The 26,242-nt window shown below is 36.5% G+C and overlaps 1 pseudogene; it reads left to right on the forward strand.

Annotated features, from left to right (window-relative positions):
- Positions 1–663: 663 nt before the first annotated feature.
- LOC120149309 lies at positions 664–17,410 on the forward strand (annotated as a pseudogene).
- The last annotated feature ends 8,832 nt before the right edge of the window (positions 17,411–26,242 follow it).

A 26,242-nucleotide genomic window follows, 5' to 3' on the forward strand; every position in this document is an offset into this window, starting at 1 on the left:
TTCCATTTCTATTCTTTTTCTACCCTAACCTATTTGCAGCCGACGCACACAAGGAAGGAATTAACTTGTTATAATCTTGAGTAAGTTCTTCAAAGGACTTAGCAAGAGAAATTTGAGTGGAAAAAGGCTATTAAGAGAGAAAGATCAGAAGGGGAATATTTAAAAGCCAAATATATATTCCCGAGAGTAAACACGAGTGTTGAGTGGAGTGATCTTATCTTTTCTTTGGAGTGAACTTGTGAGACTTTGTGAGTGTGCTGGTAAGGTTTATTTTTGTTTTATTTACTAACCATGTCTAAAAGTCCTAAAGGAAATGCAGGTCAACCCAACTTGCAAATGCAAGCACTGATTGGAGAAATGATGAGGATGTTTCGAACAAAATTTGATGCTCTCCATGAGAAACTAGACCAAAGACAAGATCAACCACAAACCAGAAACAATGATACTCCTCGGAGGCAACAACCTCTTCCAGAAGATGATGTCCCAAATCCTTATGATGAAGAAGAACCAGCATTGATACAAGGACCTAGGCGTGCCAATGTTGATGATAATATGAGCAACATCAAAATCAAAATTCCTCAATTCCAAGGAAAGACTGATCCAGAAGCCTATCTTGAATGGGAAAGCAAGGTGGAACATGTGTTTAGTTGCCATAACTATTCCGAACTCAAGAAAGTAAGATTGGCAGCTATGGAATTTGTTGATTATGCTTTGATATGGTGGGATCAACTTACTATTACTCGGAGGAGGAATGGAGAGAGACCAATTTCAACATGGCTCGAATGAAAGGTATCATGCGTAAACGTTTCATTCCTACTCATTATCATCGGGATATGTTTCAGAAATTACAGAACCTAAAGCAAGGCCAAAGGAGTGTAGAGGATTACTATAAGGAAATGGAAGTGGCAATGATCCGAGTCAATGTTGAGGAGGATCGCGAAGCAACCATGGCTAGATTTCTTGCTGGACTCAATCCTGAGATTGCCAACACACTAGAATTGTATCATTACATCGAACTTGATGAAATGGTGCAAATGGCTATGAAAATAGAAAGGCAACTTCGGAGAAGACCTATCTCTCGTACTTCAGTGCCTACATCTTCAAGATAGAGTCCAAACAATAGTTTGAGGAAGTCTACCCCTATTCCTACCAAAGAGAAGGCTGAATCATCAAATGCTTCCCAAATTAATAAAGAGAATCGAGGAAAAGAGATCCCTGAACGAACAAGAGACATACGTTGCTTTAAGTGTCTTGGGAGGGGACATATATCCACACAATGTCCCAACCGAAACACCATGTTATTACTTGGAAATGGTGAGATTGAATCTGACCATGAAGAAGAAGAAGCTGCACCGACACCAACAGAAGTTGAGGAAGAAACCGAAATTGGTGCTCCGGTTGAAGGTGAAGCCCTAGTGGTCAAGAGAAGTCTAAGTGCTCAAATAGTAGAAGACGATGCACAAAGGGAAAACATCTTTCATACCCGCTGCCATGTGAATGAAAAGGTGTGTTTCATGATCATAGACGGTGGAAGTTGTACTAATGTTGCCAGTACCATCATGGTGGAGAAATTGGGATTGCAAACGTTGAAACATCCAAATCCCTACAAATTACAATGGTTTAATGTCAACAAACAGGTGATGGTTCCTTTCTCAATTGGTAAGTACAAGGATGAGGTTATGTGCGATGTTGTTCCTATGCATGCTAGTCATTTACTCCTTGGAAGACCATGGCAATATGATAGGGGGACCATTCATGATTGTTTTACTAATCAGTATTCATTCAACCATGGAGGGAAGAAGATCATCCTAACACCTTTGACGCCTAAACAAGTCCAAGTTGATCAAATCAAGATGAAACAAAGTGTTGAGGCCATGAGGAAAGGAAAATCGAAGTTAAACCAGGAAGAAAACATTCCAAAAACAAGTGCTTATACCTCTAAGTGCTTGTCACAAAGATGCCTATTAACAAGATGCAAAGTTGATGCTGATTTTTCTAACCTTAACCAAACAAAAGTTTCCTTTGATTTGCAGGATGAACCAAGCAACACAATCCATCAATTTGGTAAACTAAATGATGTGATCTTTCAAGAACCAAAATGTGCGACTATTGAAGAGCAAAGAATGGTAACTCTTCATCCAAAGGACGTGACCCATCAAGAATCAAAAGACATGCCTATTGAAAACCAAAGGGAAATGATTTTTCATCCAAAGGGCGTGACTTATGAGGACATCACCATTCCAAGAGTCATCACCTTTCATGAATTAATGCAACTATCTATGGAAAGGGGCATGATTTTTGGAATACAAAAGGACATCAACATTCAAAGCCAAATGTCTTCAATAGACATGAACTTTGAACCTACATCTTTCAGGAAGTATTTCTTAACTTTAATTTTGTTTGATCACATTCATACTAATGAAAGTTTTATTTCTTTTCAGATCAAGAACTTACAAAGCATTCTTTCAAAAGATATGAATCTTTTTATAAAGGTACTTATCAAATGGAAGGACTCAAGGAAAGGAAGATCTTTCGATTTGAGGACAAATCGATTAAAAGAAGGGGAGGATGATGTGATCCAATTCAGCATCATGATTATCATGGCTATTCCACCCTTACAAGGGAAGAAACTTTCTAACTTTACATACATATGTTTATTTCATAGTTATTTTCATACATATATATCTATGGTTATTATAATAACTTAATCATTAATATATGAGATATAAGTTATTATACTATAATCCACATTATTATATACTACATTGTATAAGTCTATATACTTAATTTATTTCTTTATGTTATGCATGTAAGCACATTCGGCCAAGACTTGGGAGCTGCATTAGAGCTAAATGGAGCATGAAACAGCAAGGAAACTCACATAGGGATGCTTAAGAGATCATAAGGATTCATTGATGAAAAGTTGTTTTGAGGTCGTGAGCTCATAGCTGGATTGAGCTGAAGATTTGAGCTACAAGATGAACTCATTTCAGCTGGGGAATTGCACCAACATCATCACCACTTAGGACACTTCAAATATGTCCTACGTCAAAATTTGTGAAATCGTACCTTTTCACGAATAGTTGCCACCTCAAGAGGTACCTTTTCACAAGGAGCTGCCCAAACATTCATCATGTTACAAGTCATCTAAGGCCAGCTCACCACCAGCTCATTCACACCCGAAGTAGCTCAAACATGAAGGGTTACCTTTCTCAAACATTGTGACCTTTCATGAATGATGCTGCCCATGAAGATGCCTTTTCAACAAGGAACACATCGGTGAAGAGATCACGCCTATTGGATGCTTAAATCATCAAGAAACATGAGCTAGAGGCTCCATGCCTATTCGGCCACATCACATGCCATACACATGAGAGCCTTTGGCGCCAAGCATGAAGAGACACACCACCATTCGGCCAAAGGAAGAAAATGGCGCCAAGATGAACCAACATACATATTCGGCCAAGGGAGATGTCTTCCCATCCTTAGCCGAATCATTAAGGCCTTTCATGAAGAGATAGCCGAACCATCACAAGCCCAAGGGACTTACTCATTCATTTCAAGCATTATGTATTTTCCTAGAGACATGTATCTAGCCGAAACATCATGTAACCATTCGGCAAAGCCCTCTCATTTCCTATAAATAGAGTGGCTTGCCATCATTTGTACTCATCTCATCTCTTATATAAAATATACTCTTGTGAGTTATTTCTCTTCAAAGTTCTTTGTGAACTTTATCGATTAAACAAGTGTAGTTCCTATACTTGTGGCGTCATTCCTTCCATTTTGATTCCTAAATTCCTAGATTGTTATCTAGTGGGTTGAAGACACGATCACCACCCCTCAAGCAAGTTTGTGAAGACCGGGATTGTGCTTCATAGCATAGTTTCCTCTTTGGCGTGTTTGGGATACTATCACCACCATCTCCATTTCATCATTTCCATCATCAACAACATCCATCAATCCATCAATTCCGCAGCCATATCTTTTATATCTAAATTTCATTTTTTCATCTCTTATATTATCATCCATTTCTTAATTCCATCATTAATATTATTTCCTTTTCTTATCTTATTTTGCGGTCCAAGCTTATAAATTCAAGGACATCAGTACTTGTCAATCCTAGATCGGGACACAATAAGACTATATACTCTCTTCGGCCTTGCTTCAAATTCTGCAATTTCTGAAACATGTCTCGGTGATAATGAGTATGAATGAAACGTTTACGCATGATACCTTTCATTTCGAGCCATGTTGAAATTGGTCTCTCTCCATTCCTTCTTCGAGTAATAGTAAGTTGATCCCACCATATCAAAGCATAATCAACAAACTCCATGGCTGCTAATCTTATTTTCTTGAGTTTGGAATAGTTATGGCAACTAAACACATGTTCCACCTTGCTTTCCCATTCAAGATAGGCTTCTGGATCAGTCTTTTCTTGGAATTGAGGAATTTTGATTTTGACGTTGCTTATATTATCATCAACATTGGCACGCCTAGGTCCTTGTATTAATGCTGGTTCTTCTTCATCATAAGGATTTGGAACATCATCTTCTGGAAGAGGTTGTTACCTCCGAGGAGTATCATTGTTTCTGGTTTGTGGTTGATCTTGTCTTTGGTCTAGTTTCTCATAGAGAGCATCAAATTCTGTTCGAAACATTCTCATCATTTCTCCAATCAGTGCTTGCATTTGCAAATTGGTTTGACCTGCATTTCCTTTAGGACTTTGAGACATGGTTAGTAAATAAAACAAAAATAAACCTTACCAGCACACTCACAAAGTCTCACAATTTCACTCCAAAGAAAAGATAAGATCACTCCACTCAACACTCGTGTTTACTCTCGGGAATATATATATTTGGCTTTTAACAATTCCCCTTCTGATCTCACTCTCTCAGTTAGCCTTTTTCCACTCAATTTCTCTTACTAAGTCCTTTGAAGAACTTACTCAAGATTAGAACAAGATAATTCCTTCCTTATGTGCGTCGACTGCAAATATGGTTAGGGTGGAAAGAATAGAAGAAATGAAAAGGTAGAAGAAAGGATTCAAAGGTATTAAAAAAATGAAATGGTTGAAGACAAGGAAAATGAAAGGATAGAAAAGGAATAGGTGACTTACAATTCAAGAAACAACACTTACTGCAACCTTTCTCAAGAAAACAATAAGGTTATCTTCTCTTAGTGTAGATAGGCCTCTTTGATGTATTTGTAATGGTAGATCACTTTCCTTAAATTGCTTTCTTTTTGAATTTTTCTTTTTTTCTTTTCTTTTCTTCTTTTCTTCTTCTTTTTCTTCTTTTTTGTCTTTTCTTTCTTTTTGCACTCCAATTTTGTTGAAGGAGTCTTTTTCTCTTTTGAACTTCTTTTTACTTTGCACGCCAATGACACTTTTGTTGTCAATCCAACTATACTCTGATACCACTTGATGTAAGGTGAATCTACACACTTTGGTGAGAAGCGTAGATAGCCTTATTGTGTCCCGATCTAGGATTGGCAAGTACTGATGTCCTTGAATTAATAAGCTTGGGCTGCAAAAAAAATAATAAGAAAGAAATATGATTAATAATGGGTTTAAGAAATGAATAATAATATAAGTAATGAAAATAATAATAATAAGAATGAAATGAAATAAATAAAAGATAGAGATGGCTGCGGATTTGATGGAAGCGATGGATGATGTTGATGATGAAATGGCAATGGTGGTGATGTTGTATCTCAAACACGCCAAAGATAAAATAGTGCTAAGAAGCACAATCCCTGTCTTCACAAACTTGCTTGAGGGGTGGTGATAGTGTCCTCAACCCACTAGATAAAAATCTAGGAATTTAGGAATCAAAATGGAAGGAATGACACCACAAGTATAGGAACTACACTTGTTTAATCGATAAAGTTCACAAAGAACTTTGAAGAGAAATAACTCACAAGAGTAATTTTTATATATGAGATGAGATGGGTACAAATGAAGGCAAGCCACTCTATTTATAGGAAATGAGAGGGCTTGGCCGAATGGTTACAAGTTGTTTCGGCTAGATACATGTTTCTAGGAAAATACATAATGCTTGAGTTGAATGAATAAGTCTTTTGGGCTTATGATGGTTCGGCTAACTCTTCATGAAAGGCCTTAATGATTCGGTCAAAGGGTGGAGAGACATCTTCCTTGGCCGAATGGTTCATGCTTGTTCATTTTGGCGCAAATTTCCTCTCCTTGGCTGAATAGTCATGTGCCTTATCATGTTTGGCGCCAAAGGATCTCATGTGCATGCCATGTGATGTGGCCGAATATGCATGGCATTCTTCCTCATGATGATTTAAGCTTCCAATGGTTGCAATTTCTTCACCAACGTGCTTCTAGATGAAAAGGCATCTTTATGGACAGCATCATTCATGAAAGGTCACAATGTTTGAGAAAGGTGTCCCTTCATGTTTGAGCTATTTAAGGTATGAATGAGCTGGTGGTGAGCTGGCCTTAGATGACTTGTAACATGATGAACGTTTGGGCAGCTCATTGTGGAAAGGTACCTCTCGAGGTGGCAACTATTCGCGAAAAGGTACGATTTCACAAATTTTGACTTAGGACATATTTGAAGTGTCCTAAGTGGTGATGATGATGGTGCAACTCCCCAGCTGAAATGAGTTCATCTTGTAGCTCAAATCTTCAGCTCAATCCAGCTGTGAGCTCACGGCCTCCGGACAACTTTTCACCAATTGTTCCTTGTGCTCTCTTAATCGATCCCATGTAAGTTTCCTTGCTGTTACATGCTCCATTTAGCTCCAATATAGCTCCCAAGTGTTGGCCGAATGTGCCTACATGCGTAACATAAAAATAAACTAAGTATATAAACTTGTATATAAAAAATGTGACTATAGTATATGATAATAACTTGTATCTCATATATAAATGGATAACTTATTATCATAATAACTATAGGTATAATATATATATATATATGAAAATAACTATCTTATAACATATGAAATAAGTATCTATAGGTATAAAGATATAAAGTTTCTTCCCTGGAGAGGTTGGAATAGCCATGGTAAATATGATGCTGAATTGGATCACATCACATGGTGTGTTCAAGTCATGGAGAAAGTTGGAGCTAGTTTGGATCGTTTCATGGTTTAGATGAATTAACTCATGAAAGTGCATTTAACTATAAAGAAAAGACATCTTAGTTACTGAAATTTGATCTGACTTTAATTTCAAATCTATATTTAATGTAGAAATAACTAAATTATGATCCATATATGATTGGAAATATAAACAAATTATATTTCCAATGTTATAAATCAATTTAAAATCTAATAAGTAAATTAAAGGATATAAACATAATACTAAAGGGTGTATAATCTTTTAAAACCATAAACTATTTGGTGCAATATCATTTAATTAAGTTTAAATTGTTAACAAATAAACTTTAATGATCTTTCTACATTGTATATAAACTAGTACAGCAAGGAACTGAAGAAGTGATTGAAGGATCTAAGGGAGAACCTTTTAAAGCTAAGCTACATGGAATAGTGATTCGCGACTAGCTTGAGTATAATGAGTGCAACTCTATTTAGGATTGGAAATTAGGTCTCAGCCACTCTTTTCTTATTGGATATCAATTTTTACTTAAATAGAATGTTACTAAATGAAACTTTACTATACTGGAAATTTGAGATTAAGGGGAATAAATGACTAATAAAATATATACAAGCTTAATGAAACCAATTTGAATTGTTAATGAATTTGTTGATACATTGATGTAATCACAACTACACAAATAGATCCTGAAGTCATGCCCATTGGACCTATCACTCGTGCAAAGGCAAAACAATTCAGGGAAGTACTTTCTCATAAGTGCCTTAATGTTTTTAAGTCTTTTAATGAGAAAGAACCATCAGATAATAGGTTGTTAATATGTTACATATTGAATATTAAATAACCTATAGTCCACATTATTATATAATACATTGTATAAGTTCATTTACTTAGTTTATTTCTTTATATTATGCGTGTAGGCACATTCGGCCAAGACTTGGGAGCTGCATTAGAGCTAAATGGAGCATGAAACAGCAAGGAAACTCATGTAGGGATGCTTAAGAGATCATAAGGATTCATCGATGAAAAGTTGTTTTTGAGGCCGTGAGCTCATAGCTGGATTGAGCTGAAGATTTGAGCTACAAGATGAACTCATTTCAGCTGGGGAGTTGCACCATCATCATCACCACTTAGGACACTTCAAATATGTCCTATGTCAAAATTTGTGAAATCGTACCTTTTCACGAATAGTTGCCACCTCAAGAGGTACCTTTTCACAAGGAGCTGCCCAAACGTTCATCATGTTACAAGTCATCTAAGGCCAGCTTACCACCAGCTCATTCACACCTGAAGTAGCTCAAACATGAAGGGTTACCTTTCTCAAACATTGTGACCTTTCATGAATGATGCTGCCCATGAAGATGCCTTTTCAACAAATAACACATCGGTGAAGAGATCACGCCTATTGGATGCTTAAATCATCAAGAAACATGAGCTAGAGGCTCCATGCCTATTCGGCCACATCACATGCCATACACATGAGAGCCTTTGGCGCCAAGCATGAAGAGACACACCACCATTCGACCAAAGGAAGAAAATGGCGCCAAGATGAACCAACATACATATTCGGCCAAGGGAGATGTCTTCCCATCCTTAGCCGAATCATTAAGGCCTTTCATGAAGAGATAGCCGAACCATCACAAGCCCAAGGGACTTATTCATTCATTTCAAGCATTATGTATTTTCCTAGAGACATGTATCTAGCTGGAACATCATGTAACCATTCGGCAAAGCCCTCTCATTTCCTATAAATAGAGTGGCTTGCCATCATTTGTACTCATCTCATCTCTTATATAAAATATACTCTTGTGAGTTATTTCTCTTCAAAGTTCTTTGTGAACTTTATCGATTAAACAAGTGTAGTTCCTATACTTGTGGCGTCATTCCTTCCATTTTGATTCCTAAATTCCTAGATTGTTATCTAGTGGGTTGAAGACACGATCACCACCCCTCAAGCAAGTTTGTGAAGACCGGGATTGTGCTTCATAGCATAGTTTCCTCTTTGGCGTGTTTGGGATACTATCACCACCATCTCCATTTCATCATTTCCATCATCAACAACATCCATCAATCCATCAATTCCGCAGCCATCTCTTTTATATCTAAATTTCATTTTTTCATCTCTTATATTATCATCCATTTCTTAATTCCATCATTAATATTATTTCCTTTTCTTATCTTATTTTGCAGCCCAAGCTTATAAATTCAAGGACATCAGTACTTGTCAATCCTAGATCGGGACACAATAAGGATATCTACTCTCTTCTCTCAAGTGTGTAGATTCTCCTTACATCAAGCGGTAATCAGAGCTTTGGTGGATTGACAATCAAGTGCTGCAACAAAAGCAACAAAAAGAAAAAAAAAGAAAGAAGAAAACAAAAGAGAAAAGACTCCTTCAACAAAATTGGAGTGCAAAAAGAAAGAAAAAGACAAAAAGAAGAAGAAAAGAAGAAAAGAAAAGAAAAAGAATTCAAAAAAGCAAAGCCAAGGAAAGTGCTCTACCATAGCAAAGTACATCAAAGAGGCCATCTACATTTAGAGAAGATAACCTTATTATTTCTTGAGAAAGGTTGCAGTAAGTGTTGTTTCTTGAATTGTAAGTCACCTCTTCCTTTCATTTTTTTTCTTGTCTTCAACCAATTCTTTCTTTCAAATACCTTGAACCTTTTTTTTATTACTTTTCAATTTATATTCTTTTTCTACCCTAACCTATTTGCAGCCGACGCACACAAGGAAGGAATTAACTTGTTATAATCTTGAGTAAGTTCTTCAAAGGACTTAGCAAGAGAAATTTGAGTGGAAAAAGGCTATTGAGAGAGAAAGATCAGAAGGGGAATTTTTAAAAGCCAAATATATATTCCCTAGAGTAAATACGAGTGTTGAGTGGAGTGATCTTATATTTTCTTTGGAGTGAACTTGTGAGACTTCGTGAGTGTGCTGGTAAGGTTTATTTTGTTTTATTTATCTACTAACAATGTCTCAAGTTTCAGGACAAGTTTTTGTAGTGAAAAGAGCCTTGAATATTCAGTCCATGGAGAATAATCAAAGAGAGAACATTTTTCACACTAGATGTCATGTAAACAACAAGGTTTGTTTCATGATTATTGATGGAGGAAGTTGTACCAATGTTGCAAGCACTTTAATGGTGGATAAACTCGGACTCAAGACACTTAAACATCCTACACCATACAGCTACAATGGCTAAATGATGGAGGAGAAGTTAAAGTCACCAAACAAGTCAATATTTCCTTTTCAATTGGGAAATACCAAGATCAAGTCCTTTGTGATGTCATTCCAATGAACGCGTGCCATATACTTCTAGGGAGGCCTTGGCAATTTGATAAGAAGGCTATCCATGATGGTTTCACAAACCGGTACTCTTTCTATCACAATGAAAAGAAATTCATTTTGACTCCTCTTTACCAAATCAAGTGTCTGAAGATCAAGATGCTTTGAAGAAAAGCATTGAAGTTTTCAAATCTATCAAGGAGGAGGAACCAACGAAGATGAACATATATGCTGGAGGAAAAGACATTAGGAAACATTTGTTATCCTACAAAGCTCTAATTGTACTTAGGTACAAGGAAAGCTTAATTTTGACTAACATTCCAGAAGGTTTGCCTTCTTCTATTTCATCTTTGTTGCAGGAATTTGAAGAGTTATTCCCAGAAGATATTCCTAGTGGATTGCCACCTATTAGAGGGATCGAACATCAAATTGACTTCATACCAGGTGTATCCATTCCAAACCGTCCAGCATATAGAAGTAACCCTGAAGAAACTAAGGAGCTTCAGAAACAAGTTGAAGAATTGATGGACAAAGGATACATACGAGAGAGTTTGAGTCCATGTGCTGTTCCGGTGTTACTTGTACCCAAAAAGGATGGTTCATGGAGAATGTGTGTAGACTGTCGTGCTATCAATCAAATTACCATCAAATACCGACATCCTATACCAAGACTTGATGATATGTTGGATGAATTGAGTGGAGCCACTATGTTCTCTAAAATTGATTTAAAAAGTGGATATCATCAAATCAGAATGCGAGAAGGAGACGAGTGGAAGACCGCATTCAAAACAAAGCAAGGATTGTATGAATGGATGTAATGCCTTTCGGATTAACAAACGCTCCAAGCACCTTCATGAGGTTAATGAATCATGTACTCAGACCATTCATCGGTAAGTTTTGTGTGGTTTATTTTGATGATATTCTGATTTATAGTCATGACTTGGAATCACATGTGCAACACTTGAGGTATGTTGTTGAAACCCTTCGAAAGGAAAAGCTTTATGCAAATATGAAGAAATGTGTCTTTTGCACTAACAGTTTAACCTTCTTAGGCTTTATTGTAAGTTCACAGGGACTTGAAGTTGATCCTGAAAAGATCAAAGCCATTCAAGAGTGGCCTACGCCTACTTCAATTAGTCAAGTCCGAAGTTTTCATGGTCTTGCAAGTTTTTACAGAAGGTTTGTGCCTAATTTTAGTTCTATTGCCGCCCCCTTAACAGGGATCATTAAAAAGAATTCTATCTTTTCATGGGGCAAAGAACAAGAAGATGCCTTTAATGAAATGAAGGAATATCTAACCAAGGCACCTTTACTTGCATTACCTAACTTTGATAAGACTTTTGAAGTGGAATGTGATGCTTCTGGAATCGGAATTGGGGCTGTTTTGACTCAAGAAGGACGACCCATTGCATATTTTAGTGAAAAGTTGAATGGTGCTTTGCTAAACTATCCAACTTATGATAAAGAGATGTATTCTCTCATAAGGGCACTTGAAGTTTGGCAGCATTATCTTCTACCAAAGGAATTCGTCATACACACCGACCATGAAGCCTTAAAACATATCAAGGGCCAACATAAGTTAAATAAGCGACATGCCAAATGGGTGGAGTTTTTGGAGTCATTCCCTTACGTCATTCATTACAAGAAAGGTAAAGAAAACATTGTAGCCGATGCTCTCTCTCGAAGGTATGTTCTCCTTAATGCTCTTGATTCAAAGTTAATTGGGTTTTCATATATTAAAGATTGCTATGCTACTGACCATGACTTTGAAGAGAAGTATAAGGCTTGTGAGAAAGGTGCATATGAAAAGTTTTATAGGCACGAAGGGTATCTATTCAAAAAGGGCGTTATGCATTCCTCAAGGATCCCTTAGAGAAGTGCTTGTTCGAGAAGCACATGAGGGAGGTCTCATGGGTCATTTTGGAGTAAGTAAAACATTGGAGATTTTGAAACAACACCTTTATTGGCCTAAGATGAAGAGAGACGTTGAAAGGGTATGTGAACGATGTATCACTTGCAAAAGGGCAAAATCAAAGGTTATGCCTCTACCTATTCCTCAAGCACCATGGGTTGACATATCAATGGATTTTGTAATGGGACTACCAAGGACCAAGATGGGGCGAGATTCAATATTTGTTGTTGTAGATCGTTTTTCCAAGATGGCACATTTCATACCATGCCACAAGACAGACGATGCAACACATGTGGCCAATTTGTTCTTCAAAGAAATTGTGAGATTACATGGCGTTCCAAGAACCATAGTTTCCGATAGAGATGTCAAATTTCTTAGCCATTTTGGAGGACATTATGGAGTAAGATTGGGACCAAGTTGCTATTCTCTAAACGTGTCACCCTCAAACCGATGGGCAAACCGAAGTGGTGAATCGAGTACTATCAACATTGTTGAGATCTATCATCAAAAAGAACATCAAAGCTTGGGAGGAATGCTTACCACACGTTGAATTTGCATATAATCGGGCAGTCCATTCAACAACTAAGATGTCACCATTTGAGGTAGTATATGGATTTAACCCCTTAACACCTTTAGATCTTCTTCCTTTGCCTCAGGAACACATGATCAACAAAGATGGCAAGAGCAAGGCTGAGTTCGTTAAGAAACTTCATCAGCAAGTTCGAGACAATATAGAAAAATGGACAAGACAATATGAACAACAAGCAAATAAGGGACGTAAGCCACTAAAATTGGAAGAAGGTGATTGGGTATGGGTGCATTTCAAAAAAGAACGTTTCCCTTCCCAAAGGAAATCCAAATTGTTACCAAGAGGAGATGGACCATTCCAAATCATTAAGAAGATCAATGATAATGCATACAAATTGGATCTACCTGGTGAATACAATGTAAGTGCAACTTTTAATATTTCAGATCTTTCTCCATTTGAAGACAACGACGATTTGAGGACAAATCGCTCAAAAGAAGGGGAGGATGATGTAATCACAACTACACAAATAGATCCTGAAGTCATGCCCATTGGACCTATCACTCGTGCAAAGGCAAAAAATTCAGGGAAGTACTTTCTCATAAGTGCCTTAATGTTTTTAAGTTTTTAATGAGAAAGAACCATCAGATAATAGGTTGTTTAATATGTTACATATTGAATATTAAATAACCTATAGTCCACATTATTATATAATACATTGTATAAGTTCATTTACTTAGTTTATTTCTTTATATTATGCGTGTAGGCACATTCGGCCAAGACTTGGGAGCTGCATTAGAGCTAAATGGAGCATGAAACAGCAAGGAAACTCACGTAGGGATGCTTAAGAGATCATAAGGATTCATCGATGAAAAGTTGTTTTTGAGGCCGTGAGCTCATAGCTGGATTGAGCTGAAGATTTGAGCTACAAGATGAACTCATTTCAGCTGGGGAGTTGCACCATCATCATCACCACTTAGGACACTTCAAATATGTCCTATGTCAAAATTTGTGAAATCGTACCTTTTCACGAATAGTTGCCACCTCAAGAGGTACCTTTTCACAAGGAGTGCCCAAACGTTCATCATGTTACAAGTCATCTAAGGCCAGCTTACCACCAGCTCATTCACACCCGAAGTAGCTCAAACATGAAGGGTTACCTTTCTCAAACATTGTGACCTTTCATGAATGATGCTGCCCATGAAGATGCCTTTTCAACAAGGAACACATCGGTGAAGAGATCACGCCTATTGGATGCTTAAATCATCAAGAAACATGAGCTAGAGGCTCCATGCCTATTCGGCCACATCACATGCCATACAAATGAGAGCCTTTGGCGCCAAGCATGAAGAGACACACCACCATTCGGCCAAAGGAAGAAAATGGCGCCAAGATGAACCAACAGACATATTCGGCCAAGGGAGATGTCTTCCCATCCTTAGCCGAATCATTAAGGCCTTTCATGAAGAGATAGCCGAACCATCACAAGCCCAAGGGACTTATTCATTCATTTCAAGCATTATGTATTTTCCTAGAGACATGTATCTAGCCGAAACATCATGTAACCATTCGGCAAAGCCCTCTCATTTCCTATAAATAGAGTGGCTTGCCATCATTTGTACTCATCTCATCTCTTATATAAAATATACTCTTGTGAGTTATTTCTCTTCAAAGTTCTTTGTGAACTTTATCGATTAAACAAGTGTATTTCCTATACTTGTGGCGTCATTCCTTCCATTTTGATTCCTAAATTCCTAGATTGTTATCTAGTGGGTTGAAGACACGATCACCACCCCTCAAGCAAGTTTGTGAAGACCGGGATTGTGCTTCATAGCATAGTTTCCTCTTTGGCGTGTTTGGGATACTATCACCACCATCTCCATTTCATCATTTCCATCATCAACAACATCCATCAATCCATCAATTCCGCAGCCATCTCTTTTATATCTAAATTTCATTTTTTCATCTCTTATATTATCATCCATTTCTTAATTCCATCATTAATATTATTTCCTTTTCTTATCTTATTTTGCAGCCCAAGCTTATAAATTCAAGGACATCAGTACTTGTCAATCCTAGATCGGGACACAATAAGGCTATCTACTCTCTTCTCTCAAGTGTGTAGATTCGCCTTACATCATACATGTTGCCGTGTTTGATTAAATTATGTTCCATGCTGATACTTGAGATAAAACTTTATGTTTTTACTGCATTGAATCCATGTTACAATTCTAAGTTATTGATGTATGGGTGATTCATGAAATGATATTGATTAAATTATTATGGAATAATGTAACATGAAGAGTAGCATTTGAATGACCTTGATATGAAATGTTGCTTGAAATAAAAGTAATTAATATATGAATTGCATGTTGAAATCTCATAATCCCTTGGTTAATAGTATGTAGTATATATAACATCATGCCTTAGAGTCTGAGCTCTTGTGTAATGGGGGACTACGGTCCAACACTACAGTGCATATTGGCGACAAACGGATGATACATTTAGTTGGTCTTTGGTGACAGTATGATGGTTGACCAGCACTATGGTGCATTATTGTTGGAGACAATTTGGTTGAAGACTTGCTTATCTAGGCTAAACTAATGACCAAAGCATAAAAAATGTATTGATTAATCGTATTCGGTCAAAATACATGGGTTGTTCATGTATTCGAATTGTGAAATTGTCTTCTTATTTGAATGGAATAGTTGCATGCTCATGATAACTAAATGAATAATGTAGTATAATTCAAGTACGTGCATTTAATTATGTTTATATGGTCATGTGTGAGTTTGAATTACTTGTTCTTTATGTTATATGGTATAACCGAATGATATATATATGTATGTATGATTGAATGAGTATGTATAAAGATTAAGAATGACTAATGTAGATGCTTAAAAGTGGATTAAATTTTACCTCACTAAGTACTATAAGTACTTATCACTCTTGTTCATTTATTTCCCAAAACCACATGTTTTATAGTATTCGAAGCTACACCTCCTTAGCTAATCAATCCAAGGGAAGAATTAAAGTATGTCCTATTTTGTTATCCTTATACTCATAGTTGGTGTCATAGTTTCGAATATAATGGTTTAAATTTCATGTATATGGTGTGTAATTTTGTTGTATGTGAAATGTACCTAAGAACCTAATGCAATAGTATAGTCCATGTAGTTAAAGGACCCTACTGTATGTATCAATATTGACTCTTTTGGGAATGTATCTAGCTTACTAGCATGTCATTTCGTATAATTCATTAAGGGTCTATTTTGTAATTAATATATATATATATGTAGATTATGAAATGATGTAATATGTTAAGTTCATTAAATTTCTAGCTATGCATTTGTTTTGATATTAACAATCGATTTAATGATCTTGTTCTTACTTTCGGTCTAGATAATGCTCCCAATCTATGATTTAGGTTTTGGGGTATTACATTTAAATGATATCAGAGCTTTTGGTCGAGTTTAGGAGCTTTTATGAACAATTCTTTTAGGATTGAGTTTGTTGGGGTCAATTATAAAATCAAGTGAAGTCTCATACATCATATAGGATTGAGTTGAGCCACCTAGGAAATTTAATAAAGCATATTTATAGTATTGACTAAGCTAAACTCTTTTTTTGACTCTACCATAGAATGTTAGAAGCTAAGGATAAGGGTAAAAATGTGGTTAAGGTTAAAAATAAGATAGAAAGTGAAATTGACCCAAATAGGCTGGAGAAGATTTTAGTAATCCTTCCTAAAAAGGTGGGAGCTGTGAGAGATTTTCCCTCATTATGTGGAAGAAATGCCCAACATTTAATGAGGTTACTAAATTAGAAGAGTTATCAAAATGTTCATAAGCATTACAGGTGAAGTTGAAAGTGAAGAGGATCTGACTGAGATTATTGAATGTATTAATGATTCGAAGGTTTGTACATGTAAGTTTAAGTATTTGATTAATAAAATTTAAGTATTAAGTTGTTTAAGGAAAAGTCTAATTCGAGTTAAACTCAATGTATGTTTATGCCTTAATAGACTCGGGCTCTACTAATTCATTTGTATGCTCAAATTTGAAAGAAAAATTTATATTAAAGATTTAATTGCTAAAACTGGTTTAATAGTTTATAATCCGTTAGGAGGAGTTTCGAACATTAACTTGATTTGTAAAAATTGCCTCTTAGCTATTTGAAATGTGCCTTTCTTAACCGATCTATACGTTTTACCATCTTGTGATTATGATTTAATAAAGGGCTTTGACTGGTTAAGTAAACACGATTGGGCAGATTTCCAAAATAAAAGATTGTATCTCCAAGGTTTAGAGAAAGAATCTACACTCCTAATTGATATGAAGCCACTTCTCTTTTTGCTTCTATGACCTTACAAGATCAAATTGAATTTGGCTTAATTGATACACCTATTGTTTCTGAATTTGCCGATGTTTTTCTCGAGGAAATTCCTAGTCTACCTCCAATTAGAGAAGTAGAGTTTGGGATTGAAGTCCAACCTAGAATAAATCTGGCGTCCATTACACCATACCAAATGGCCCCACTTGAACTGAAAAAGCTACAAAAGCATCTGCAAGAGCTTCAAGACAAGGGTTTTATTTGACCTAGTTTTTCTTCATGGGGTGCACCCCTCTTGTTCGTAAACAAAAATGATGGTATGATGCGTCTTTGTATTGACTATCCCCAGTTAAATAAGATTACTATCAAGAACCGATACTGATTCCTAAGAATAGAGGATCTCTTCGATCAACTTAGGGATGCTTCAGTGTTTTCAAAGATCAATCTTCGATCGAGTTATTATCAAATGACCATTAAAGAGGAATACGTGACAAAAATAGCTTTCAGAACTCGCTACGGCCACTATGAATTTCTTGTTGTGCCATTTGGAATAACTAATGCTCCTATCGTGTTCATGGATCTTATGAATCATGTATTTAAGCCCTATCTTAACAAATTCATGCTTGTATTTATCGAAGACATTATTTTCTATTTCCATAACAAGGAGAAACATGCTAAACACCTCCGGATTGACTTGCAAACACTTCGAGAACATCAATTGTTCGTAAAATTCTCCAAGTTAAAATTCTGGCTATCAGAAGTCTCACTCCTTTGACATGTTATCTCGACACATGGAATCAAAGTTGATAAAAAAGATACAAGCTATTATGGATTAGAGACCTCCAATGAATGTAAGTGGAGTTTGAAGTTTTCTCGATTTAGTCAGGTATTATAAAATATTCGTTAAGGAATTTTCCACTATTACATTACCACTAATAAAAATCCTTCAAAAATATGTATAATTTGAATGGACAGAGAAGTAGTAGCGAAGCTCTTACTCATGCCCCAATTCTCATCCAACTTGAATTAGGTAATGAATTCACTATTTTTAATGATGCTTCACATTTGGGACTTGGATGTGTCCTAATGCAAGGTGATTATGTAATTGCTTATTCATATCACTAATTAAAGCATCACGAGCTTGATTACCAAATGTATGACTTGGAACTTGCTGCTATTGTGTTCGTCTTTAAAATTTGGAGGCATTACTTGTACTGTGAAAAGTGATATCTATTTACAAATCATAAGAGTCTTAAATATATCTTGACTCAAAAGGATATCAAATTGAGGAAAAGAATATGGCTTGAACTACTCAAAGACTATGATTTAGTCATTGATTATCATCCCAGAAAAAGCCAACGTGGTTGTAGATGTTCTCGATTGTAAACCGACCCCAAATACTATTAATACTTATTTTTTAATGTATCAAAAACATGGATTCATGTGTGAATTACAAGTTCAATCTCGAGGATTAAAGACTTGCAACAAACTGATCCTAAACTTCAAGTTGTCATTTCATAACTAAATTTGAAATCCAATCAATGTTTATCCATTCATTCAAATGGCATGCTCTATTTTAAGAATAGGGTGTGTATTCCGAACAAGGATGATTTGTATAATGAAAGTTTATATGGTGTAAGGCTCTTTTGATGCCTTAAAAAATTGATTGTGAATCTAGAAAGGAAGCAAACAAGCTGTACAAGTGAATGGCTCAAAATAGAATGGTTAAGGGTGGTAAACGTATGGGTGATTAGGTGGGCTGTTTAAATGAGAGATGGAAGCGGAAGATGGTTGATATGGCTATGGTTATGGTTTATGAAACAAAGGGATGGTTGTGAGGATAATATCTTAAAGAAGACTCAAAGAAGAACCAATGCTATATAGAGAAAAGACCCATACTTTATATTGCTTCTTTAAGGGGTGGTATGAAGTACTTTGACCCACTAGTTATAAAGAACTAGGAACCAGAAGTATCAAGGTGAAAAGAGAAGGGGTTGACGCCACAAGTATAAATTATACTTGATAAGTCGATAAAAGTCACCAGGACTTAAGGAAGAGAATAATCTCACTTTAATTAAACAAAAGGTCTGATTACAAATGAAATAGGAAAGCCTATTTATAGTTTTTGAAGGGACTTGGCCGAAGAGGTACATGTTGGTTCGGCCAGCCCTTGTACCTTCCTAAAATGACATGATTTTTAATGAAAAACAAGACTTTAATGAAAATACATGCTCTTGGCCGAATGGTTATGTGTTGGTTCGGCCCTAAGGATGATTTGAATGCATTTGGAAGTTATTTGGGCGCAAAAATGAAGAGAAAGGAGTCTTTGGCCGAATAGGAAGCATCCCTTGGTGTTTTGGCGCCAATTTGATGTCACATGGAGTGTACATGCTTGAATGATGCACATGGCAGCCTACATGAATGCACATGGGTCTTCTTGCTATGCTTTGATGAGGTTGCAACCATAGCATGATGTCTTGAGGTCTATGGAATGAAGATAGGCAACAACTAGGCGTGAATTAGCTTCCAACGTGTATCTAGATGACATGGCATCCATTGGGCAGCCTAGAGATAAACTAGCTTCAAGGTAAGCTAGATGAGTGTCTTGGTAGCTAACTAGGTGAGTTATAGCTTGATAAACTCAAGCTAGTTAGCTTTGGTCTTCTCAGCTCCTCAGCTACTCTCCCAGCTACTTCCAGCCACCTTTAGTCCACTTTTCAGCACTTTGGTCCAAAACTCTCCTCCAGCTAAGTTCAGCTACATGCTAGCTCCTCCAGCTAAGTTGAGATTTCCTTAGTGTTCCACGAGCTGCCATATTCCATGTGAGCTATTTGTGAGTTTCATTTGATGTCCAAATAATCCACCAAACTACCCCAACGTGTGCCATGATCCAATGTATCTACATGTGCAAGGAAACAAGGTAAGTCCATGGCATTGAGCTGTTATGAGCTAAATACCTTGCTTCCATGTATGATTAAGGTGATGTGAGCTATGTTTGATGGTCATGAGCTAATTATATCATCTCAAAATATGTGTAAGATAATGCATAAAGCTTAAGAGCTAATATGAATGCATATGAACTAATGAAATGATTTATAATGATGATACCTTGATGTATATATGATAATCATGCTTAATATGATTATAAGACTATCCTAACATGCTTATAACATTGTGTATCAATCATAAAGATATGGGTATATGTTGTATGCATGAATATCATATAACATGGTATTCATAAATGATAAATGGAAACATGTAATAATAATATCCTAAGAAATGATATGTAATCATAGCATATATTTGAATAATATGAAAAACATGATCAAATAAGCATAGGATGGAAATAATAATATGATAATTTATACTAACATGTGAATGCATGCTTATGATAGAATAGAATGTATAAATGATATAGTATAAGATAGGGTAATGAAGAACTCCCTTAGAAACAGCTTTGAAGAACATCCATGGTGTGTTCAAGTCATAGAGAAAGTTGGAGCTAGTTTGGATCGTATCATCATCCCCTTCTTGTAGGCGATTTGTCCTCAAATCGAAGTAGTTTCTCATTGAAGACATTCTTGATGTAGGAAGGATTGAATCCTTATGTTTTCCTCCAATAGATGATTCACACGATTTGTTCAACCTCTTGGCTTCAAATCTGGTAACTTCACGTCCTTTAATGGGAGGACACAATGTTTGGGAACCATCACATGTCATTTGAACAGGAGACACAAATCCCTTCACGAACCAACTTGATCCTTTTTCTTTATTCTTTGAATCATCACAATGCTTGGAAAGGACCTCTATATCTTTATTTCCTCTTTTTAATTCACCATAATTATTGGCGAAAAGGTTTGTCTATTGGTTGGAGTCATCACGTCGCTTGGTGAAGATTAGTGTTCTTTGAATGACTTTTTGGGGCTGATTTAAATCATCGTGTCCTTTCACCATTGTACCTCTCCAAATGATTGCCTTGAGGGTTGGTATGATTTCTTCACCATAAGGATGAAACAAGTTGTTGCAAAATAGATCAAAGTTAGTAAATGAAAAATTAGTAACAAGATGAATGGAAATAGCAAACCAGGGTGGATGTTTAATGGGCATTGGTTGCTTAATGATTAAAAACTCCATTGGTTACTGATTCCCTTCAATATGTGCAATGTACTTGGAGTCTGAATGATCTCAACTCTTGGTACTTCAATTGGCCCATTCTTTTGAATTTCAATAGGTACATTCTTTGAAATTGCAAAGGACATATCTTGTGGATCGCCAAAAGTCACGTCTATTGATTCTTCAAAAGACATGTTTCTTGAATCTTCAACTTGAAGTAATATGTCTATTGGATTGTCCTGCACGTCAAAAGAAAGAATAGGAGTAGGATTAGATAAAATATGTTCTTTACCCTCATTTTTCTTTTCCTCTTTGCTCTCATATTCAATCCTTTCATTTTGTTCATTTTCAACTCTCTCCACGATTTTCTCATGCAAAAATTATCTTTCAACTTTCTTCATGGCTTTAGCTTTCTCCCATTCCTCTATACGTGATTTAAGGTAACCTGACATTCATGGAATTGATTTGGAAGCATAGGCGCCAATATGATTTTCTTTCCTTGATGTTGGAAAGCGTATTTGTTAGAAAATCCATCATGGGTAGCCTTCTTGTCAAACTGACAAGGACGTCCTAATATAATATGGCTTGCACTCATGGGCACCATGTCACAAAGGACTTCATCATTGTATCTTCCAATTGAAAAAGGAACAATAACTTGTTTAGTTAACTTGGCTTCCCCCACATCAGTGAGCCACTGAAGTTTGTAAGGATGAGGATGCTTGGAAGTCGCTAGACCCAACTTTTCCACCATGTGAGTACTTGCTATGTTTGTACAACTTCCTCTATCAATGATCACCACACAAACTTTATCTCCCACGTGACATCTTGTATGGAAGATATTCTCTCTTTGTTCATCTTCTTGACTTTGAATGTTCAAAGTCCCTCTGACTACAAATATGTTGGATGGAAGAGACATGTTAGCAAATAAGGAAAAACGAAATGTGTGTAGGACCTTACCAGAATATACTCTCACAAAGCCTCACGAGTCACTCCAAGGAAAACTTGAATGTCACTCAATCTGCTCGTGTTTGCACTCTAGGACTTTAATGGCTTTTACTTGTCCTCTTCTGATCTCACACACTCTCCAGCCTTTTTCCTCTCGATTTTCTTGTCTCAAGTTCTACAGAGAACTTTACTCAATATTGTATCAAATAAATTTCTAATTGTTTGGCGTTGGCTGCAAAAGGGTTAGTAGGAAGAAAAAACAAATATAATGAAAGGGTGGATTAGAAATAGAAAGAAAAGAACAAAAGGGTTACTTACACAAGTCACTTTAAAACCTTCTATCACCACAATCAATTTAAAGGCTTACTTGAATGGCTTGGTGATAAGAATTGTTGATGAGTGCTTCAACTTTCTTTTCTTTTCTTTTCTTTTCTTTTTTTCTTTTTGAGTGCTGGAAATTTCTTCTTTTTGAGTGCTTCAATTTGTTTGTTGATTTTTGTTTTTCTTTCACTTGCACTTCACTTTGCACTTCTTTTTGTATTTTTCTTTATGTTGTTGTTGCACGTTGCTTTCTTCCACCAAAGCTCTGATTACCGCTTATTGTAAGGTAATTCTACCTTCTCGTTTGATTGTGGATCTAGGAAGGAAGCAAACAAGCTGCACAAGTGAATGACTCAAAACAGAATGGTTAAGAGTGGTAAACGTATGGGTGATTAGGTGGGCTGTTTAAATGAGAGATGGAAGCGAAAGATGGTTGATATGGCTATCGTTATGGTTTATGAAACAGGAGGGATGGTTGTGAGGATAATATCTTAAAGAAGACTCAAAGTAGAACCAATGCTATATAGAGCAAAGACCCAGACTTTATATTGCTTCTTTAAAGGGTGGTATGAAGTACTTTGACCCACTAGTTATAAAGAACTAGGAACCAGAAGTATCAAGGTGAAAAGAGAAGGGGTTGACGCCACAAGTATAAATTATACTTGATAAGTCGATAAAAGTCACCAGGACTTAAGGAAGAGAATAATCTCACTTTAATTAAACAAAAGGTCTGATTACAAATGAAATAGGAAAGCCTATTTATAGTTTTTGAAGGGACTTGGCCGAATAGGTACATGTTGGTTCAGCCAGCCCTTGTACCTTCCTAAAATGAAATGATTTTTATTGAAAAAATAAGACTTTAATGAAAATACATGCTCTTGGCCGAATGGTTATGTGTTGGTTCGGCCCTAAGGATGATTTGAATTCATTTGGAAGTTATTTAGGAGCCAAAATGAAGAGAAAAGAGTCTTTGGCCGTATAGGAAGCATCCCTTGGTGTTTTGGAGCCAATTTGATGTCACATGGAGTGCACATGCTTGAATGATGCACATGGCAGCCTACATGAATGCACATGGGTCTTCTTGCTATGCTTTGATGAGGTTTCAACCATAGGATGATGTCTTGAAGTCCATGGAATGAAGATAGGCAATAACTAGACGTGAATTAGCTTCCAACGTGTATCTAGATGACGTGGCATCCATTGGGCAGCCTAGAGATGAACTAGCTTCAAGGTAAGCTAGATGAGTGTCCTGGTAGCTAACTAGGTGAGTTATAGCTTGATAAACTTAAGGTAGTTAGCTTTGGTCTTCTTAGCTCCTCAGCTACTCTCCAGCTACTTCCAGCTACCTTTAGTCCACTTTTCAGCACTTTGGTCCAAAACTCTCCTCCAGCTAAGTTCAGCTACATGCTAGCTCCTCCAGCTAAGTTGAGATTTCCTTAGTGTTCCACAAGCTGCTAGATTCCATATGAGCTATTTGTGAGATGCATTTGATGTCCAAATAATCCACCAAGCTACCCCAACGTGTGCCATGATCCAATGTACCTACATGTGCAAGGAAACAAGGTAAGTCCATGGCATTGAGCTGTTATGAGCTAAATACCTTGCTGCCATGTATGATTATGGGGATGTTGATGCAAGCACGTTTTCAACTATAAAGGGAGTACTCTTGAACATCCTTTTAATGCATTTACTTTATAATAACCTTATAATATATACTATTATATTACATATCATGCTAAGTATATTAGTTATGAAGTTAAAGAATAACTTAGTATGAATACATCTTACACATTGTTATTTTAATATGTTAAGCATGTTAGGATAGCTATATAATTATATTATGCATGATTATAACATATACATCAAGGCAACATACTTATAATGCATTTCATTAGTTCATTTGCATTCATATTAGCTCTTAGGCGTTATACCTTACCTTACACATATTAGGAGATGATATAATTAGCTCATGACATTCAAACTTAGCTCACATTACCATAATCAAACATGACAGCAAGGTAATTAGCTCATATTAGCTCAATACCATGGAATTACCTTGTTTCTTTGCACATGTAGGTACATTGCAGCATAATAAACGTTGAGGTAGCTTGGTGAATGATTTGGACGTCATATGCAGCTCACAAATAACTTACAAAGCAAAAGGCAGCTCATGGAACACTAAGGGAAGCTCGATTCAGCTGGAGGAGCTTAAGGCTAGCTAAACTTAGCTAGTTGGACTATTTTGAGCTGAGTTGCCAAAAGTGATGTCAAAGGTAGCTGAATGTAGCTGAACATAATGTTAAGGAGCTCACAAGGACTTAGCTAGGAAGCTTGTTCACAAACAGCCCATGTTTGCTAGCTAGCTCCACAACTCAAGCTAGCTTAGAGGAGACACATGCACGCCCAAGAGAGAGAACATGACCAACCATCATCCCATGCACAAGGCTGTACCACAAGGCTCCCTAGAACACCCATGTGCGTGCCATATGCCAGCCCCCATGTGCCGTGCATATGATCTCATTTAGGCGCCAAGATGAAGAGCCATTTAACCATTCGGCCAAGCATAATCTCCTCTCCCATTTGGCGCCAATTTGAAGGGATACAAGTGTTATTCGGCCAAGGATCATTTCCCTCCATCAAGGGCCAAACCATCATATCTTTTAGCATTTAAATTATGTCTTTATAGGGAGATACATGGGCTGGCCGAACCATTATGTCTCTATTCGGCTATGCCCCTCCATTTCCTATAAATAGGAAAGCATTCATCATTTGTAATCAGAACTTTTGTTTAATTAAAGTGAGATTATTCTCTTCCTTAAGTCCTGGTGACTTTTTATCGACTTATCAAGTATAATTTATACTTGTGGCATCAACCCTCTTCTTTCATCTTGATACTTATGGTTCCAAGTTCATATAACTAGTGGGTCAAAGTATTTAACACCACCCCTTGATGAAACAATATAAAGATTGGGTCTTTGCTCTCTATAGCATTGGTTCTTCTTTGAGCATTCTTCAAGATACTATCTCACAACCATCCTTTTGTTTCATCGCCAAAACCATAACCATTTCAATCATCTTCCGCTTCCATCTCTCATTTATTAAATAGCCTACCTATTAAACCATACGTTTACCACCCTTATCCATTTTGTTTTGAGCCATTCACTTGTGCAGGTTGTTTTGCTTCCTTCCTAGATCCACAATCAAATGAGAAGGTAGAATTACCTTACATCAAGCGGTAATTAGAGCTTTGGTGGAAGAAGCAACGTGCAACAAAAACAAAAATACAAAAAGAAGTGCAAAGTGAAGTGGAAAGTCAAAGAAAGCAAGAAAAAAATCAGGAAAGAAGCACTCAAAAAGAAGAAATTGAAAACACTCAAAAGAAGAAGAAAAAAAGAAAGAAAGGTTAGGAGCACTCATCAATAATTCTCATCACCAAGCCATTCAAGTAAGCCTATAAATTTGATTGTGGTGATAGAAGGTTGTAAAGTGACTTGTGTAAGTAACCCCTTTATTCTCTTCTTTCTATTTTTTTCTAAGCCACCCTTTCAATTATATTTTGCTTTCCATTCCTACTAACCCATTTGCAGCCGATGCCAAACAAGTAAAATTTACTCAATATAGTCTTGAGTAAAAGTTTTCTAGAACTTGAGACAAGAGAATCAAGAGGAAAAAGGCTGGAGCGTGTGTGAGATTAGAAGAGGACAAGTAAAAGCCATTA

The sequence above is a fragment of the Hibiscus syriacus genome, unplaced genomic scaffold, assembly GCF_006381635.1.
Source record: "Hibiscus syriacus cultivar Baekdansim isolate YM2019G1 unplaced genomic scaffold, ASM638163v2 tig00111000_pilon, whole genome shotgun sequence".
NCBI lineage: Eukaryota > Viridiplantae > Streptophyta > Magnoliopsida > Malvales > Malvaceae > Hibiscus > Hibiscus syriacus.